Source organism: Zonotrichia leucophrys, chromosome 2, assembly GCF_028769735.1.
Source record: "Zonotrichia leucophrys gambelii isolate GWCS_2022_RI chromosome 2, RI_Zleu_2.0, whole genome shotgun sequence".
NCBI classification, from domain to species: domain Eukaryota; kingdom Metazoa; phylum Chordata; class Aves; order Passeriformes; family Passerellidae; genus Zonotrichia; species Zonotrichia leucophrys.
Genome location: NC_088171.1, coordinates 131,518,550 through 131,537,794, shown reverse-complemented (window position 1 = coordinate 131,537,794; position 19,245 = coordinate 131,518,550).

Below are 19,245 nucleotides of genomic sequence, written 5' to 3'. Positions count from 1 at the left end.
GGCATGTTTTCACCTACCTTCATGTTTAGGCACTTCTATTACCCATTGACCACTTTCTGGCAGTTTATTTTAATCTCTCAAAGCATTTAAAAGTACACCTCACAGACACCACTGTACAGGGCCATAGGCAAGAAACTCCCTGGAAGGCAGATGAGGATGTTAGGCCCCCCAAAAATGGGATACAGGGCCCAGCTGAGAGATGAAGAAGCAGTGGAGATGTCGTCCACGTACCTCTGGTGTCAACCAGAGGGAAACCATGGCAGTGCTTGGGGAAGGGAGACAGTCAAGCAGACATTCAAGCAAGCACCCTCCATCTCTTTCTTCCTTTCCACTCTCCCCAAGGAAATCTGAGCCTGTAACATGAGCTTGGCATAAAACCTGGGCCTGATTTTCAGGTTGTTAATGCATAACACAGCCTTGATAATTCACTGAAATCAAACAAGATGGTAATTTAGACATGCTAGAAATTATCTATGGTGCAAGCAGGGAAAAGCTTCTAAAAACTACACACTCTGTAGTACATCCATAGACATAACTCACTGTTCAGAGCTCCCAAAGAGGAGCAGCCTTGAAAAGAAAGGCAGGCCTGCAGAACATTGCATACACAACATAAAGAAAAATGGGATACTCCCTGAAGGAGACAGCCCACCTCCCCTATAGCTGGTCATGTGAAATCTGGGAATCAAGTGGCATGGTAGAACTATATTGGTAAATTTAGTCCTGTTGGTGAAAAAAATCCACCAAAGATAGAACACAGTGTCAGAGGTAAAGTAAAATCATTTAGAAATAAGCTATTTCAAACCCCATTGTGAGGAACAGCAGAAACACTGCATTATTACTGTTACACTCCAGGTAACTGCAATACATATATATATATAAAATTGCAATGGGTATGACAATGCTGTGAACATTGGCAGTGTATCAACAGCAGGTTTGTTACTTCTCTTATGGCTTTCTATTAGTTCTGAGAGTCAAAATAACATTTTTGGAGGGGTGCTAGTTTATTCAATGTGGAAGGAGAAGAGTTGCTCTGGCATGGAGCTTGCACTGGGACCCTCCCCAGGTAGCACAGCATGACTGGCCCTTGGCAGCTGCAGCCAAGGCCTCTAAGAAACTTCTAAGTTTGAGGTTTGGTTTAACAAAAAATGCCCAACACATTAAATTGACTTTCAACATGCCTGCCCTAAGCCTGTCACATCAAGCTTTATAATCAGCTTCACTAGCTGGATGGGAGAAGCACAGGGTGGGGAGGGCAGCAGGACTGGACAAGAAGCCAAATTAAGCAAAATCAGAAGGAGCTTTGTAATTTCTGCCTAAAGTCCCATTAGACATTTTTTTTCTCACTTTTTTTTTGCGAAGCTAGTGCAAAGTTCTCACTCTCTGGAGTGAGTTATGAACTCTCCCAGGTTGGTGAGTGTGCTGGCAGAGAGTTGCAATCAGCCAGTTTTTCATTTTTGAGCAACTACTAATTTCTAAAAATGTCCACTTGAAGCATGTAATAAGCACGTAGAAAGGAGTTCTTTCCAGGCCCGTGGAAATGTTTATACTCCCTCTTCTGCCTAAAATAAAAATTATGGGGCAAGTTCCTGGCTGGTGAAGCTCAGTGTGACTCCTTTGAATTTCTTGGCATTTTTCCACCTTCTGCCAGCTGAGAACCTGGACATCCTTAGCTGTTCAGCAAAGTCGACAGAGGGATGAAGAGAAAGAGCATCATTCCCAGCTATCAAATGCAAACATTTCTGCACTTTTCTCACTAAAAAGCAAGCTGCCTTAAAGATGAAGAAGAGGCTGTTTCTTACAGCCTCAGCCTGCAAATAGAAAGGTGTGACAACAAGAGCTCAAAAGAGAAAATTCCATTTCAAATTCTGGGCCTGATAATGCAATCAATAAAGAAATAAATCTGCAGTATATGGTCATTCAAATTAGAGTTTTAGCAAGAGGGAGATCAGAATTATAAAATTCCTCTGAAATTTCCAGTAAATACATATTTGTTTATTAACATAGATCTGACCATGTAGAATTTAGAAAAATAAATATCTAGCATTTACAGTAATTAGACTCCAAAAATTTTAGATTTACACATTTCCAGTGAATAACAGAGTTCCTATTAAATAATATATTTCTTCACCTCTGGAAGAAATGAAAACTAAAATTCTATGACTATGCAATATACAGAGATATAGGCAAATATGCCCAGGTGTGTTTCTCACACATCATCTTCCTTAGGTATTTCATAATTGTATAAAGTTACACACTAACTTTACATAAAAGGAGCATTGACTCTGCAAAAACAATAATTTAGACGTTAAGAAATGCTGGAATCAAGGACACCACTGTAAAAAAAGAAATTTTAAAAAATTACTACAAAAAAAAAATCAAAGTTTCAGATATCCATCCCAGTTTGGAACAAAAATATGAAACAAACCAAACCAACAACAACAAAGGGAAAGGGAAAGGGAAAGGGAAAGGGAAAGGGAAAGGGAAAGGGAAAGGGAAAGGGAAAGGGAAAGGGAAAGGGAAAGGGAAAGGGAAAGGGAAACCACTCCCAAAAAATTTCTATCACTGGACTTCTCTGCAGGCTGAGAATTGTGGCTTTTCATCACTTTTTGCCAAAGATTTCATTTGCCAGTTGGAGAGCATGCAAAAGAAAAAGGCAAAGGTCTACAGAAACAGGTGCTCTAGGAGACATTTCACTGTCATCCATCCTGTCTCCTCAGCCTGGGTCTGCTCCAGCCTCTGCTTCACCACCATAACAGGATTAATTTGTCCAGCTGCTCTTTCCCACTCTGCAAAACCTTTACATTCCTTGCTTCCTATCTTGCACCTTACCTGGGAGGCACTGGGAGCACAAGAGAGATGCTCTCAGCTTTCCAGGCTGTGCCTGGGGCACCAGGACCAGAGGAAGAAATCTCAGGAAAAGCCTGCTCACTCCCTCCCTGCCTGAGCTATGCTCAGGGCAGGCAGAATATTTGGGATAAGAACTACCAAACTTTAGGCAAAACAGATGTGGCAGATTGATTTTTTTGCACAGCTTCATCAAATTTAACACCTTTTCATGGGAACAGGAAAAGGCATATTCTGAGCAGCCCTTAAGTAATTTTAAGACACAAGGGACAAATGCAACAGTGCTAGAATTCATCAGGAGAGTTTCTTTCTTACTCTCTTATCGATAGAAATGCCCAGACTACTTAATTTGATTATTTGCCCAGCTAATTCAACATGGCATGGGAATTTCAGCCCAAATATTTAGGTTCAGTTATGTATGTGGAAGATGAACTTATATGGGAAACTTCTAAGTGGAAATTGTACTTACCAGCTCTTCCTAGAAAAGCCTGAAAAATGTCCCCCACTGCAACTGATGGAAAGAGAACAAGGAACATTTTAAGAAAATTTGTGATATAATAATTGGAAAGGGCAATAACAATACCTGATAATACCTGACAATAACTACAATGCCTTAAGATTGTAGGAGGGGTCCTGGGCTCTGCATGAAGCAGACACCTGGCCATGTTCTTGTGTGAGTGCTCCTGAGTGACTCCTCCCTGTGCTGCATCCATCAGGCTTCAGCCAAGCCCTAGAGCACTGCTCCTCCTCCCCATCCCAGGGCTCAGCAGCTGTCCTCACCCTGCAGCACGACCCCACTCTCAGCATGCCCCACACAGTCCCTGCCTCTCCATCCCATCCACCAAACCCATGTCCCCTCTCTTGACAGCAGGAGAGTTACTGCAAATTAGAAGGCAAAATAGCTGTGAATGAAAAAAGATTTTCTTCTCTCAGTCACAGCATCTCAGTGCAGTGGAGAGCCTGGTCTCCTCTCACTGAAACTGCAAAAATTATGGAACACCTAGAGGTGTCAAGAGATTAAACCTTGCCCTTTGGGTATGACTAAGCTATGTGTGTCTAGGTATGGTGCACCTTAACAAAAAAGAAAACAGAATGAATATTTGATTTTTTCAGTCTAGGGGAACTTAATCACAGTGCTCTCTGACTTTGTGTCTCAGGTGTTCTAGCCAGCCCAACGAGCTGTCCATGGGAGTGGGGCATTTTTGCCTTTGAAAATAATCCTGGGACACACCATCAAGGTCTTCAGGAAAGAGTTTATTTTGGATATTCAGCTGATGAACTTTGCTCTAGTGCTACTCAGTAGGACAGTACCTGAATTAATGCAACAAGGAGATGATATCATGCCCCAAGAATTGTAGACTCATGGTGGTGATGGGATTGGTGTCCAAGGTATGTCATATAAAAAAGAGGATTGAGAGAAGAGGGGTCATTATGCTTCCCAGGTATAACAAGCAAACTCATCCTCTGGCAGCAGTGGGGTGAGAGTGGCATGGCAGGAAAACAGCAGGGCTGCTCATGTCAGGGACCAGTCATCTCAGGGGAGCCACTCTGGTGGAGATCCCCGCCTGAACAATGCAGCTGAACAGGACAAGAAGGGCTGGATCAGAAAGAACAGCTGAAAAGTGCAGGATTTAACTACTGGTTTTTGCAGGAAAGGGGAAGAGGATGACTGTGGTTATGGTTTGATAGTCTTGTAACAGCCTGCTGCTTTCTCAAATAACACCGAGTGTGCTCCATCAAGCAGGAGCCACCAAGCACCTGCTTCCCCTGAGCCTGCTTCGGGAGGCTCGGCCAAACATAAACACGCAGGTGAAGAGGTTGAGATGATGAAAGACAATAGACCATTACCAGGGACTTAATGGTGTTGTAAAGGAGATAAATGTCTTTGAAGTAACACCCTTAAAACATGTGACCCTTGGGCTGACCTTTCCTTTCAGATTATGGTATGCAGATTGTTTTATACTGGCTAGAGCAAACAGAGCAAGCAGAGCTAGCATCTCAGTCCCTGTGATGGGAAAGTACTTGGACGTCATATCCATTTAGACAGCCTGTTGTTTACTTTAGCTTGCCAAAAGTAAAACTCTGTCACAATTACTGCCTTTCAAGACACATATCTCAAAATCCAAATAAAGCAAGTGTATTATTTTGACCAGAATTTAATTATGAAGACTGAATCCTGAACACAGAGAGCCAAACCCAAACCATCCCTCCAGTGATCATAGGCTTTCTCTATTTTAGAAAAGCGCTGTTATGATTGTATGTCACTGGAGCAGGACAGTCTGGAGGATTGAGGTGAACCTGAAGGGGTCACCCCTAGAAAGAGCAGAGATGCTGGAAGCACAGTGCATGAGGCTCTGATTGAGACTGTGAAAAAATAAGAAGAACTTACCCATTCCTCTTTTTCCAGCTGGGAGTATGCCAGCATGAATCTGCAGTTTTCTTCTATGTATAATCACAGTACTCATTTATGAGATTAAGATTGCAAACTCTTCCAGTCACCAGCAGCTTTTCTGCTTTGTGTTTGCATGGTGCTTGGTATAACAATGCTTCAAGCCACAGCTGGTGCAAAACACATAATAAATAAGGGTAAGAAGAAAGCTGCAAGCGTTATTTGAAAGCTTGCATACACAGAGTCTTTGCTCCTGTGTACACTTTGAGAAAAAACAGAAAACTGGAGTTTTTCTGAATCCAGATGCAGGGAGCTATTTCTGGTTTTCAGAGGTGAAGATGGGCATTACTGAGTGAGGAAAAGAGAACAAATACTGGCAAGAGAGGTCTCTCACTCCTTTCAGCACCCTTGTAAAACAACTGAGTCAACTTTAAAGAACAAGGTTTGAAGATCCAAGCCGGCCTAGAGCTGCCTGCTAGGGAGATGGGACACTGAACGTGCAAGGAATTGCTGGAGCTTAGAGAAACTGGGCTGGTCTGCTCACACACAGCTGGAGGGGCAGAACTGGGAACGGTGCCAGGGCAGGGCGTGGAAAGGGGGCCATGGTGGGCTGGGCATAGGGTGGTGCACCTTCAGCAGCCAAGGAACAGACACCCACAGGACTCCTTGTAAGCCTCAGAACTGTGGAGGAGAATGGGGCTCGCAGACCTGGGCAGCAAAGCCTGATCTGCTGCTATGCCTCTTCCCCTAGCTGCTGTCAGAGGTCCTACACACAGCTCCTGGCCTCTGAGCCCACCCTGGAGCTATGTGAGGAGGAGGCATGGACTGCTGCACCTATTTGCAGCCACATGAATGCAAAACCCGGGAACGCACCCTTTGAATAAGCCAGGGAGCTTCCTGAAATAATTCTCTGCATTGCTGTCCCACCTTCCTGCCTGGGCTGGGGACAAGTTGCAGCCCGCTCCATCCAGCTGGCCCGGGGTCATGCAGGGCCCTGGGGCAGGGCAGCCCCGCAGGGCACGCTGGGCTGTCCCTGTGCTTTTGCCTGGTTTTATTTGGCCCTGAATTTTTGGTGACCCCATAGGCTACAGAGGAGCCTCAGCACCAGGGCAGCTCTGGTTACCCCTTTCAGAAAAGTGCCTGTGTTTTCAGCTGTGGGAAACAAAGGGAAGGTGATGGGTAGGACCAGCAGCTGGGTCCAACCTTAAAATCTTTTGAAGGAAGTAGAAAAATAACTCTAATTACAAATGGACTTTGGTGTCAAATTGGCCCCTTGTCTAAGTAGAGAAAATCCACAAGCTTTTTAAGAAGCAAATAAAGGTGCTACATGGATTTGTATGTCCCAAGGACTTGATCCATAATTATTATATGCTTGGTGTGTTTTTCTGAGTTATATTTTGTTTTCTCAAGCCTTGTCATTTAAATGTCTCTCAGCTGCAAATGGTCAGAGGTTAGGAGAGGGCTTGGAAGATGGCGTAATGTCTGCTTACCCATACTTCTGCTGTCCCCTAAACTGCTGCTTTGGGATATTGAGTTAGATGGATCTTCGCCTAATGAACTTGGCTGCTCTCAAGTGCTTATAAAATATATCCTATGTTTGCATGTCATGGATTTCAAAGGGGTTTGGGTGGGATTTTGGTTTGGTTTGTGCTTTAATTAGCTGCAAACTTGAGTAAGCAGCAAAGCCAGTGGTATTTGCACATAATGCAAAATCCACCCTCAGACAGAGCTTGCTGCTGCTTTTAACCTTCCCTGTTGCCAGAAAGCCTGCTCTGTTTGTGCCATAGCTGGAATCAGTGGCATGGTGAGGGTGGGGGTGGGTGGGGGGCAGACAGGCATCCCTCAAGGAGGGCACCTGGGCTGGGGGATTTTCTCCTCTAGAACCAAAACAGAACTTGACACTGGCATGTTTTTGACTCTGTGCCACAAACATTTGCACTCCACAGAGCTTTCTTAATTTGGCTAGATGGTATTTATCCACTCCTTGGGAGAGATGGCTGAGACTCCAGGCTGTTTGATTTATGCCAGTTGTTCAATTTGTGACAAATGCTGTCAACAGTTGTTCATTTTAATTACTGTTCTTGGGCCCAGATGTCTCAAAGATGAGCTCAGCACCACATAAATATAATAAATACAGATAATATTAGCAACTCAGCTTCCTTTCTACACGAGGAGCATGGAGCAGCCTACTGCCCTTTTTCCCAGTATGTCTCTCCCCTGCCTGCCTGTCTTCAGCATGGCACTGGAAGCAGCACTAGGAAGGGGAGGTGGATTACCTTTCCTTCCTCTTTGCTGGTGGGCTGCTCATGCCTGCTGCTCCCACACTAAAATCACACCTTGATTTTTTCTTCATGTAGGTACATATCACTTTTCCCAGACCACACCAGAGCAAGCCCTCTGGCCTCCACAGCAGCGCTGTTCCTGGTCCCCCAGGCTTTGGCACAAATGGGAGAAACAGTGGAAACAGCAGAGTTCTCTGCCCATTTCTGTGGTCTCCAGTATTACTAGAGACAATTGTACCAAAAGGGAAACCATAATCCTAAAAACATTTTAGCAGAACGACTTTCTCAAGGCCTTTGTTCTCTTACTGAGTATACAACTCACTACGTGGAGAGCTTTTTTCATGAGAGTTTCAGTGCCTTCCTCATCCCAGCTGGAGCTGGCTCATAGAAGTGGCCTTAAGGTGATTATTAGTCCCAGGTCATGCATCCCCCTGTCACCTGTGCTGGACACCCCATCATTCCCACAGGCTGTTCAACACTTTTTGGAAAAGGTCACGGGGATAGGGACTTTGGTAAAACTCAGGAGGGATAAATACAACCCTATATCCTACCCCAGCTGTGGAAAGGCTTGTTCTCTGCTTCCTCCAGGAGAATGGATGTTGTTCACTAAAACTTGTTAAAAAGTGTATCCAAAGTCACAACTGGGATTCCAGTGCCTGTACATAAAGAATAAGCAATGTGGGCAATTTAATGTCTATATTCTAACTATCAGCTCAGAGCAGGAATTCTTTCAAGAGTGTTAAGCCATGTAGGCAACATTAGAACCTAAGCAAATTATGAGCAAAGTTATTTACCTTGTGAAACCTCTCGTATGTAAATTTTGCTCCTTGGCACTTCCTTAACTTTTTATCGCTGAGTCAAGCAAAATAATTTTCCTGTGTAATTGCAGAAAGCACTTCAGACCACTCCTGCCTTTGCCTCTTGCCTCCTGTCTCCACTCGCCAAGGAGGCAAATACTGTCCTCTGCCTGGCAGGGGGTGGGGTTTGACATGCTTGGCCTCCTCCAAGTGGGGCCAGTGAAGTCCATGATCATCTGAAGAAATGTGGGGGCACTGGGAGCCCAAGCCCGTACTGGCTCTGGGTGCTTTTTTGGCAGGACTGGTGATGTTTCCCATTGTGGCTGTCTGGGGCAGTGGCTGGGCTCAGAGAGGACATGCTTCTGGCCATGGGTGACAGCCACCCTGCAGCCCTCCCCTGAGCCCAGGCCACATGGCAGATTCGGGGGATGGAACCGGGAATGTGACACCCTGGGCTCCGGGGCCAGCTGGAGGTGGGAGGACAGAGCCGGGAGCGCGCTGTGACGCCTGGAATCACACTGGACACATACGGTTATATTTAAGTGCTGGATGTCTGCTGGCTGAGGAGGCCGAGGCAAGACTGGACTTGATTAGACATAATGACAAAAATGGACCAACTGTTGCTGAGAAAGCCTCTGCAGCAAAGTATTAGCTCTTTGTTATTGAGATATTACTGTCTGAGGCTTCACTGCTTTCAACTCCCCATCGTTATCTTTACAGACTTCCACTGCACTTTAAATAGGTTCCCAAGTTCAGCTCTTTGCCCTCAGCCATAAATTTAACACACTAAATATTTTCATCTGCTGCAGAACACACCACACTGTGGAACTTGTTACTTCATGGCAAATAAATACAGCTTGAAAACAGGACATGCTTTGGAAAATATTTTTTTCAAAAGTAGAACCCTTTTCACCCTAAAAATATTAAAAATCAACATTTTTGTTTTCCAGTGCCTGAGTTAATGTATATCTTTGTTTATACAGTCAGTACTGACTGTGCTTCTCTGTATCTAAACATAACATATAAAAAAATAACAAATTTAAATTATCTTTTGAATATTTATTTATTTATTTGCTGTTAAAAGATACAATCAATATATTTATTTTTCAGGCTTCATTTAGTATAGTGGTTTTATTTATGATTGCATTTATCTGCCTGCGTTCATACCCAACAAATGCATCAATATATCTTCTGTTGTGACTAAATGCACTTTTATATTATCTCTAATATGCCTGGGTTGTTTCTATTTGTTCAAAGGTACCAGCAAAAAAGTGGATTTCTATGCAAAATTTTATGTAGGACTAAATAACCTTCAGTTAGACAAATCATTAAAATATATAATTTAGTTCTTTGATCAAATTAGTGGAGATTTTACTTAAGTAAAAGTGACCCTGAGAGTCTTGCCTTTACTGGCAACTGCAGTAGCTTTTAATCTTTGTGCATTATATAAAAACCTGCTGAAGACTTGTACCTTCACAGCTGAGCTTCCTGAGATTTATGAAGGCAGAGGTAAAACAGGCAAGAAGGAACATGCCTGTACCTAATGGCTGGGGGACTTCACTGACGGATTTTACATGAAACAGTAGCTGGATAAAAACCAGTGATAGACATAGAATCACAGAATAATTTAGCTTTGAAGATACCTCTGGAGGTCATCCAGTCCATCCCCCGCTCAGAGCAGGGTAAACTTCAAAGTGAAATACAACCTCAAGTTAGATCAGGTAGTACAGGGTCATAACCAGCTGAGCTATGAGTATCTCCATGGACAGGCTCCTCTTGGGTGTAGGCAGCAGAGCAACCCTGCCCAGATAACTGCCCTACAAAAGTCATGTTTTTTGCTCAGTTTCCTCCCAGCCCTGTGATTCTGGCTGTGCAACGCTGCAGTTTCTACAGAGACCTACAGGCCAGAGAGAGATGAGGGTACTTGCCTGAAATGTGGGAATGTGGTTTAAAATCCCCTCAGGCAGAGGAAGCCTCAAACCCTTCCTTGAATGGTGGTCCATCTGCTGTGGCCAGAAGCGCCGCCGACCACAGGCTTTCTTGTATTATTGATTCAAGTCCTGTGTCTGTTGCTAAAAGCATTCGGATGCTGCTTCATCCCCTCCCAGCAGCTGCACTCACTCAGGGAGCACCCCAATCCCAGCCCCATCCCTGTCCCTGCCTGGGGGCTCTTGCAGGCCAGCGCTGCTTCTCTCCATGGGCTGCTTTGCTGCTGGATCTCTGCAGCTAAGGGGCTCGCTCTGGTGCAAGCACAGCAAAAGGCACCCACTCAGAGGTCCCTCTATTTCTGAGTCAAAAAGATGTCCCCCTGGTTTTAATCACTGAGGAATAGAACTCAGCCAGCAGAGGGGTGCTCTGGGACAAAAGGTTTTTTTCTTCCATGTTTGGGGATGGAGTCTCTTGCTGGTGGTAACCACTGGAGAGAGTGCTGTAATTCAAGCAGCAGAGAGAGCAGGCTCTTCTTGTGGCCCTGGGGCAGTGCTGGGGGGAGGCCAGTGGTGTGGGCATCTTACAAACCCCCTATTACCACCTGCTAGAGCAGGTCCTGGTCTGGAGATAGAGAGCAGGCAGCAGCTTTCATCCCTGCTCCAGACGCTGAGCGTAGACAGATCCTCAGCCTGGTGGACACAGGCAGCAGCAGGACTTCAATCAGAGGAGATGATGCCAAAGTGAGTTTAGTCCTCTCAGCCACATTCTTGATATACCTTGCAGTGGCATTCTTAAAATGCCCATTTATACCTTTCCTACGTCAGGATTTCAGGGTCACACTTTCGGTACAAATACTGTTAGGAAACTGCTTATGCATGTTAAAAAAGAATTAGAGAGCAGTAGTTAAGAAAAAGCAGGCTCACTAAGCAACTTTTAGAATGGACATAAAACAAAATAATGATAATGCATAACATTGAACATAGAATCACAGAATCATCGTAGGGAAAGACCTTTAAAGGTCACCTAGCCCAGCTGTTAATCACCACAATGTTCATCATTAAACCAGGTCTCAAGTGCCATATTCTCTTGTGTTTTGCACAGTTCTGGGGATGGTGACTACATCACTTCCATGGGCAGTCTCTTCCAATGCTTTACAACCCTTTCTTAACATCCAGTCTAAACCTCCTCTGGTGCAAATGATGGCATTTCCTCCAATCCTTTTCCTTTTTACCTGGGAGAAGAGGCTGACCCCCTCCTCACTACAAACATATTTCAGATACTTGTAGAGAGCGATAAGGTCTCCTCTGGGTTTCCTTTTTTCCCAGGCTGAACCATTCCATCTTACTCAGCCACTCCTCATAGGACTTCTGCTCCAGACCCTTCACCAGCTCTGTTGCCCATCTCTGGACATGCTCCAGCACCTCAATGTCCTTTCTAAATTGAGGGGCACACCACACTCCAGGTGAGGTCTCACCAAGGCCATCACACAATCTTGTGCCTTACCCAGATCCCTGATGCTGGCAGTGATGTTTTCTGGACTGACCTTCCTTTACAGCAGACAAAGTTGGAGCAACAATACAAATCTTTATTCCTCCCTACCTTTTTTCCATATTTTCCATAAGGATTAGTGGGACCACAGCTGTCTTGGTCCCCACAGTGACTTGTACATGCCAAGTTAAATATGGATATTCCAACCTTCTGTAGTCGACATCCCTTCTCTCAGTCTGCACCCCTACCACTGCAAGATGCAGAAATCAGGTCTTAGCTTGGCCAGCTCCACACCACTCCCTGCCTTTCATTTGTCCTGTGGCATGAGTAGTCAAACATAGAACTGTGCAAAGGATCTTCTGGGGCTGGGTCCATGTCCTCCTCCTGTGCAGTTACCTGCTTGGTTATCAGCACACAGAGATGGTGGTAGTGCAGTCCAAAACTCCAGGCAGGGAGAGACAAAGTAGGTGATTCCCACATCTACCCTCAAGTTCAGCAAGCACAACTGAACATGCAGCGTGCTCCCTCTGGGGAAAGGGGCCCACACAGATAATGGGATCAAGGTGTTTTACAGGGATTAGGGCCTATTATAAAGGTATAGAGCATATTATATATTTTAATTTGTTATTTATATATAAATATGCATTTTATTATATGCTCATATGCATATAAACTATCACTGTTAAATAGCTGTTAATATGTAGATATGTAATATTGCATATATTATTCTGGCAGTGATAGGAACTGAGACAAATGTTTCTTGACCTGGGACATATTCTACTCATCATGCTTCAGTGCCACAGAGCTGCTCTGACCGTGATCCTGCTGTTTGGAGTTGATCTACAGGGTCCAAAGCAGAGCCTTTCCAGAAAGAAGTGCTTTCCTGGAACACAGAGCAGTGCCCTTCAGTTCTATAGGCTTGTAGCCTAAAGGATGGGGATTTTGTGCCTAGCTGCAGGGTAATTTTGCTGTGGGATATTTCAGAATGCACTTTTGTTGATCAGCGAGCAAGATATGCTCCTTGCCTCCTTTGGCACGATGGAAGTCCCAGCTTCTTTTTTATACCCTCTTGAGCAGAGATTGGATTTCCCATGGGGAAGAAGTCAGGTGACTCAGAATGAGGGGTGTTCTGTGTATAGCAGGTTTCTTTTACTCTTTATCCTCAAGCAGAGAAGGGTGAAATGGCATGGAGGCAGTCCCCATTTGGGAGTTGGGGCCAATGAGGCAGTGATCAGCCCAGGAGTGCTCAGCTCCAAGGTCTGCATTGGACCAGGAGGGAGGAAGGCAGAGAGCAAACCACCCCAGAACCTTCAGAGAAACCCCTCAAGGTTCCTTCAAAGCCCAGACAATGGTCACTGACACACAAAAAAAGTGTGCACAATAGCACCATCTGGTGACTTTGGCCATCAGATTGTATTTCCATGGCACCATATTACCCTCTCCAGTGCCTGGGCTGCTGCTCTCCATGCTCTTTTCATAAAATCACTGGTCTCAGTTCTTCTGCAGAATCAAAAACAGTGGACATGGCAGAGTCTTTCAAAACCACTCCTGCCAATTCCCCATATTGTTGCTGGTGTGACCCTGAATTTTAACGTTCTTATATTTCAGTAAAATTTTGTTTACTTTCTTCTTTTTCTGTGTTTGTTAGGTATTTGGCACATATAGCACTACTATCAGATGCTAGGAGAACTCTCACAGGCCAGTTATGAAATGAAGCATTTTTCTGGCTTTCTTGATGGTTTGTTCCTATTCCTTGGAAGCAATGTGTCACTGCACTAACACACATTCCTTCAGGTCAATAATCCCACCCTGATCACGCTCCACTGCTTCTTCCACTGCCACTAACGCAATATTCCAAAGAAAATCCCCCACTCAAGAGTAACCTTTGAGGGAAGCCAACCATGTTGTCACCCTTTTTGGCTGGAACATATAAAAGTCTTGAAGTAAGCAGTAAGAAGACAGAAACACAGCCCAGAATTACCACGAAGTATAAATGCCCAAAGCATGTCCTGTTTCCTCTGCCTCACCTTTTTTTTATTCCTTGTTGCATGAGAACACAAGCAGCGACAGGAAGTTCTTTCTCATACTCCAGAGAAGATTCTGAGGGTCTTGGTTGGTTTGAGGGAGCAATGAAGTAAAACATAAACACATGAGCCCAGAAAACCCCCCTTGCTCCAGTCGTCCAAAGCAGAAGGAAACCTATTTATGGATTCCTCTTCTCAACCAGCTGAGAGTGATGCTTGCTCATTCCTTTCTCTCCATGACACCAGCCTTCCTTGGCTGCCTGCCAGTCACATCACACTACAGTCATGCTGGCAACAAAGGTGTCCCATATACCCCTTCCACTGTGCTCTCCAAACACCTCCTGAGACATCCAGCACATGAAGTTCCTGTCAAGATCCACCTTTCCCAGAGCAGTTCAAGGGCAGGTCTGGCCTTGCAAGGGGCTCCCAGCTGGGTAGTAATCAGCATTGACTCCATGATTTACAGAAGACTGATCAATCTCTATTAAGAAGCCTATTGCTTTTGTATATCCTAGTTTGCTACAGGTAGACCTAATTGGTCCTCTAATTAAAACACCATTACCATTGGCTAATTAAGAAACCACCCTTTGGTAAATAAGTCTTCATAACACATGCCATGTGTTCCCAACAGGTACAGCAAGTTAAGGTAAGAATTGTTTCTCATTCTTTTTGCTGATCTTCTCATAGACTTTCTTAGGTGATGCCTGGGAAAGTTGTGTGTTTCTGTCTATGGCCAGAGAGCTGCTGCCACACAGGTCAGCTCCAGGCTTTACACAACCTCATGAGCTTTGGCCAGCTCTCTTTGTGTCGTTGGTCTGTGCTGTACTAGCAAATTAATGGATATCTGCACTGTGATGCATTCAGTCTGTACTACAAACTCATCTTACAAGGATGTCCAATATTACAAAGTCATCATTACAATTAAATATCTACTGACTGCTTGTTAGGTTATTTTGAAATATTCTGTTTTGATATTTTGTTTTAAATTAAAAGAAGATTAATTTGGATTAGATCTAAGGAAGAAGTTTGGGTTTTTTACAATGGGGATGGTTAAACACTGTTACAGGTTGCCCTAAAAGGCAGTACATGACCCATCCCTGGTAACATTCAAGGTCAGATTGGACGGTAGCTCTGAGCAATCTGGTCTAGTTGAAGATGTCCCTGCTCATTGCAGAGGGGTTGGACAAGATGATCTTACAGGTTCCTTCTACCCCAAACTATTCTATGATTATCAGAAACAATTGAAACAGCATTCACCTTTCCTTTGTAGATGAACAAAGCATATCTTGAGATCAGTCTTATCTGCTGTTTTGATTATGCATTTGCTTAGAGTCTGATACTCAGAGAAGAAATAGTTGCAAGAAATCATCCAGAAATTAATACCAAGATGCAGAGTTTCCTGTCTAATTGCATATGCTGGATGTGGTCAAAGAGCTGGGACATTTTTCATGACCAGTTTGGTGTCCCTGTGGTTTTGGAATGCCCTGATCCCCTGAAGGCCTAACTCTCTGCACATGCCACCAATTCAGGGACACTCTGGCTTCTTGCAGAGAGAAATGCTCAGATGGAAATCTGTGGCTTCTTAACACAGTTTTTATTTTGTCCTGGGCTGAACTGCCCCTGAACAATCAGGCTGCATCCGTTCTATGCAAACAAACACAGCCAAGGCAGAGCTACAGCACTGGCACATGGTGGTCCAGACATTGTCATCATAGAGCTGGCTGAGCCCCCATCCAGGCCTGGCAGCTTTTCCCTCCTCTGCCTGTACTGTGAATAAGGGTAGAATGTGAAAATGGTATTTTTAAATTATGGTGATTTTAATTTTGTGAACTTTAATTTTGAAACACTAAGATCTCCACTGGATTTCTTATGGGTGAGTCCCAAAATGTGTCCTAGTTGTGTATTTTATTAAATAGTTCATCATTGTTAGTACTTCTGTAAGTTAAGATACGAGATGAAGTCCGCATCCTTTCTGGCTAGAGTGGAAGAAAGCCTCTACTGGAAAAACAATCTCTTGGGTGTTTGGTTTTTTTAAATTCTTTTTCTTGTATAATATTTTAAAATTAGATCAGCAGTTTTTTTAACCCCATTCTTCTCCCCACATAGGCATTATGTCCCATGCACCTTACCAACAGCCTTTCCTGTACTGAGGGCTGCTGAAAGGCCAATAAGGAAAACCTGGCTGTGAAGTATTACCTTAAGCATAATTTGTTTCCCCATATTTCCAAAGTGTGTGATTTTTTTCAAAACTTGAGGAAAAGCCAGCTTTTCACTCAGGGGAAAAAAGCCTGAGAAGGTGCTCTTAGTGAAGGTGGTAAACAGTGAGATTGAAGAAAATACCTCCCCAAACCTTGCTGTCTCAGCTGCCTGCAAGGGCTCACACCACACCAGAGAGGAAAGAGAAGCAATATCAACCCCTCTTGCTGAAACAGCTTCACTTGGCAAGGAGTTGTGAAAGATCATTTGGACCACAGGGAGAGAGCAAGCAATCGTGCTCTCAGCCTCAATCATCTGCCCAGAGAGGGACCTTGAGGGTCTCATTTTTGAGCTAACATCTACTGTTGCAGTTCCTGGAATGACTATTTGACATACAACAATTAACTGGTTATCAGAGCACCACTACCACCCTCCCCTGGCACACTCCTGTGGAACACAAGGGCACACAGCAGTGCCTCAGGCCCCTGGGCCACATGGCTGGAACAAAATCCAGCCTAGGAGAAATGCCAAGCTCGTGCTAAGCTCCTGTAGGCTGCCAAATGGACGTGAGGTGCTCTTCAGCAAGCCAGTGCTGAGTTTGAGGTGCCTCAGGCTTGGTAGATGCCAGAAAGAGTCCTTTTCCAGGCCTCTGCCTGACCCAGGTTTCTCAAGCCAAGCCCAGTGCCTTGGGCCCAGGCTCCACATTACTGCCATGTCCTGTTGGCAGAAGGCTGCACAGCAGTGACGCCTCTGAAGGAAGCCCTAAGCACAGCCCTCAGCCTCATCCCTTACCTGTTCCCATGCCTGGGGGACCTCTGTGAGCAGATTGCCCATCCCACTTTTCCTGTCAGAATCCACTGTGGGGGCCAGGGAGGGACCTTTCCCCTCTTCCAGGCTGTGCTGAAGCTCAGGTCCAGGAGCCTCACTGGAAGCAGAGGTGACCATGAGGGTGACTCTGGTGGCTATGGATGGACTCCTTACCCCAGATGGCCAATGCTACTGCATGCTGTCATTGCCAGAGTGTGGCTCCTGTGGGAATCAAGACACAGAGTGTGCCTGCTAGGGCCACCCCAATGCTAGTTGGGAACACATTGGCATAAGGATGTTAATTCAAAACATGATTCCAACAAAAGCTAAAGATTCTATTAAATCTTTTGGGTCAATATGACACTTTAAGGGTGTTTTTTCCTCTGTAGAAAAGTGGGCCTAAAAAATAAATGAAGCTTAAATGTGTTTTTATCTGCCATATTTTGGTCTATTAGTTTTGATAGGGCATTTCAGCAATGACAAGGGACAACAGAGTGGTGACACCACGGTAGAGCCCACCCCTGTGCCCACAAAGAGCTCACTTTCCCAGGTCTTGGTCCCCAGCACACCAGCCTGCCTCTCCAGCCTCCTTCCTACCTGATTCCTTCTTTCCTTCACAGCCAGCCCCTGACTCTCTGCCCTCAGGCATCAGAGACTCAACTGCTAAATATGCTAAATATGAGCCTATGAAGCCTCTGTTCCAGGTCTTCTCACCATCTTGTCATCCCTTGTTTGTTACCTGCTTCACCTCCTGGTCCTTAAACACAGGGATTGCAGAGCTGCTGTGGTCCTTGCTCAAAAGAAATAGGGGTTTTGAGGTTTTTTGCTAAAGCATAATTGGTAGCATGGCTGCTTCAGAGGAAAAGGTGCAGAGGATTCTGTATATGTCTGTGTGCTCTCTAATGTGTTTTGTGAGTCTGAGAGAAGGAATATCTAAAAGGGACAACAGAAACCAGGCATAAGACGCGAAAGAAGAGTCCAGGATACAAGCAAAACATGCTAGAAGAACATGAGACATGCTAGAAGAAAATCCTAGAGGTACATACCAAGGAGAGGATTTTTGGTGCTAGAAATATGGTCTGTCTTGCAGAATCACTGATGAACGTGTAAGACTGATTCAGTGTGAAACACACAAGTCTGGAAGCATACAGTCCTTTGACTCCTTTCCAGGATTTTGAAAGATGAGAATTTTATCCCCCTCTCCCTGTGTGTACCAAGAGTATGGCTCAATTCTCAAATCCGATCTTGTCTTTAAAATTTGCTCTTTTGAAAAAATGGATAAACACAAGCCTGATAAACACAAGAGGAAGCAGCTTTCACAAGAAAGGACTGATGTGAGTAAGGGGCTCCAATCTAATTGCACCTTCTCCTGACCATGGAGGTCTCAGAGAACTGCTGATCCCAGCACAGCCAGTCCAGACAGAGCCCAAGAAGAACCTGACAGAAAGACCTGCTGTCAGGACATTCTTGGTGGGGTTCTCAGCTTACTTGAATGCAAATGCCAGCCTCCTCAGGAGCCAAAGCATTCAGATAGGCAGCCCTTGAAGGTGAGCAACAAGGCCCACTCCTCCTGAGGACTTGGGCAGTGAGGACATGCTGTGGGTATTGGGCTGGTGGCCCACAGCAGGTGGGCTTTGAGGGCAGTCTGACCTGTGTGGGATCTAGACCAAAGCAAGGAATTGTCTCCTGCTGTTCAGGGTCTGTTCTGGGGGGAGAGCTGATGGGTCTGTTCCTGATGGTACTGCGTGGCTGGCTTGCTTTTTTTTTTTTTTTTTGCATGTGCCAGCCAGGCATCCTGCAAAGCTCTTTGCTCTCTTTTTTATTGTTTGGGGTTTTTTCTGTTTTTTGGTTTGATTTGGTTTGATTTGGTTTGTGGAGGTGGGATTTCACAGGAAGAGGTTTTTTCCCCTTCCCTTTCCCCTTTCCCTTCCTCCTCCCCTTCTCTCTCCTGTTCCGTTTTTCTTCTTTCAGTATATCTAAGGATTTGTCTTTCAAAATAAGCTGGAAACTGAATCAGGGAAATGTTGGAAAGGAGAAAATCCAAAGAAAATATTGGGGCAATAAAGAAGACCTGGCTGAGGGGGAAACCATGAATGAGTAGAGGATTTTATACCTGAGTTACATCTGAGTTTCACAGCTGAGTTACTTCTGTCTCAGGGATGAGGGAAGTGTGGTTTCCCCGGTGAGAAGGTGGCAGCAGGGCGGCTGGGGGTGATTCCCCAGCTGGTGGTGTTGCAGCGAGGGCAGAATCACCTCTCCTGACCCTGGGTGTCCTCAGGGACACCAGCCTGTCCCCCCAGTAGCACCTCAGGGAAAGCAGTGGGGTGAGAGGTGCCTTTCTCAAAGCAGAAATACCAGACATCCTCCACCTTGCAAGGGGGACAAAGGGTCAGAGGAGAAAGGCTCGTCCATGAGAAGACAGAAACAGGTCCGTTTTCTTCCTGTTTCTGCTCCTGCAGAATTGTTTAGTGAAAAATACTGGGCTACAC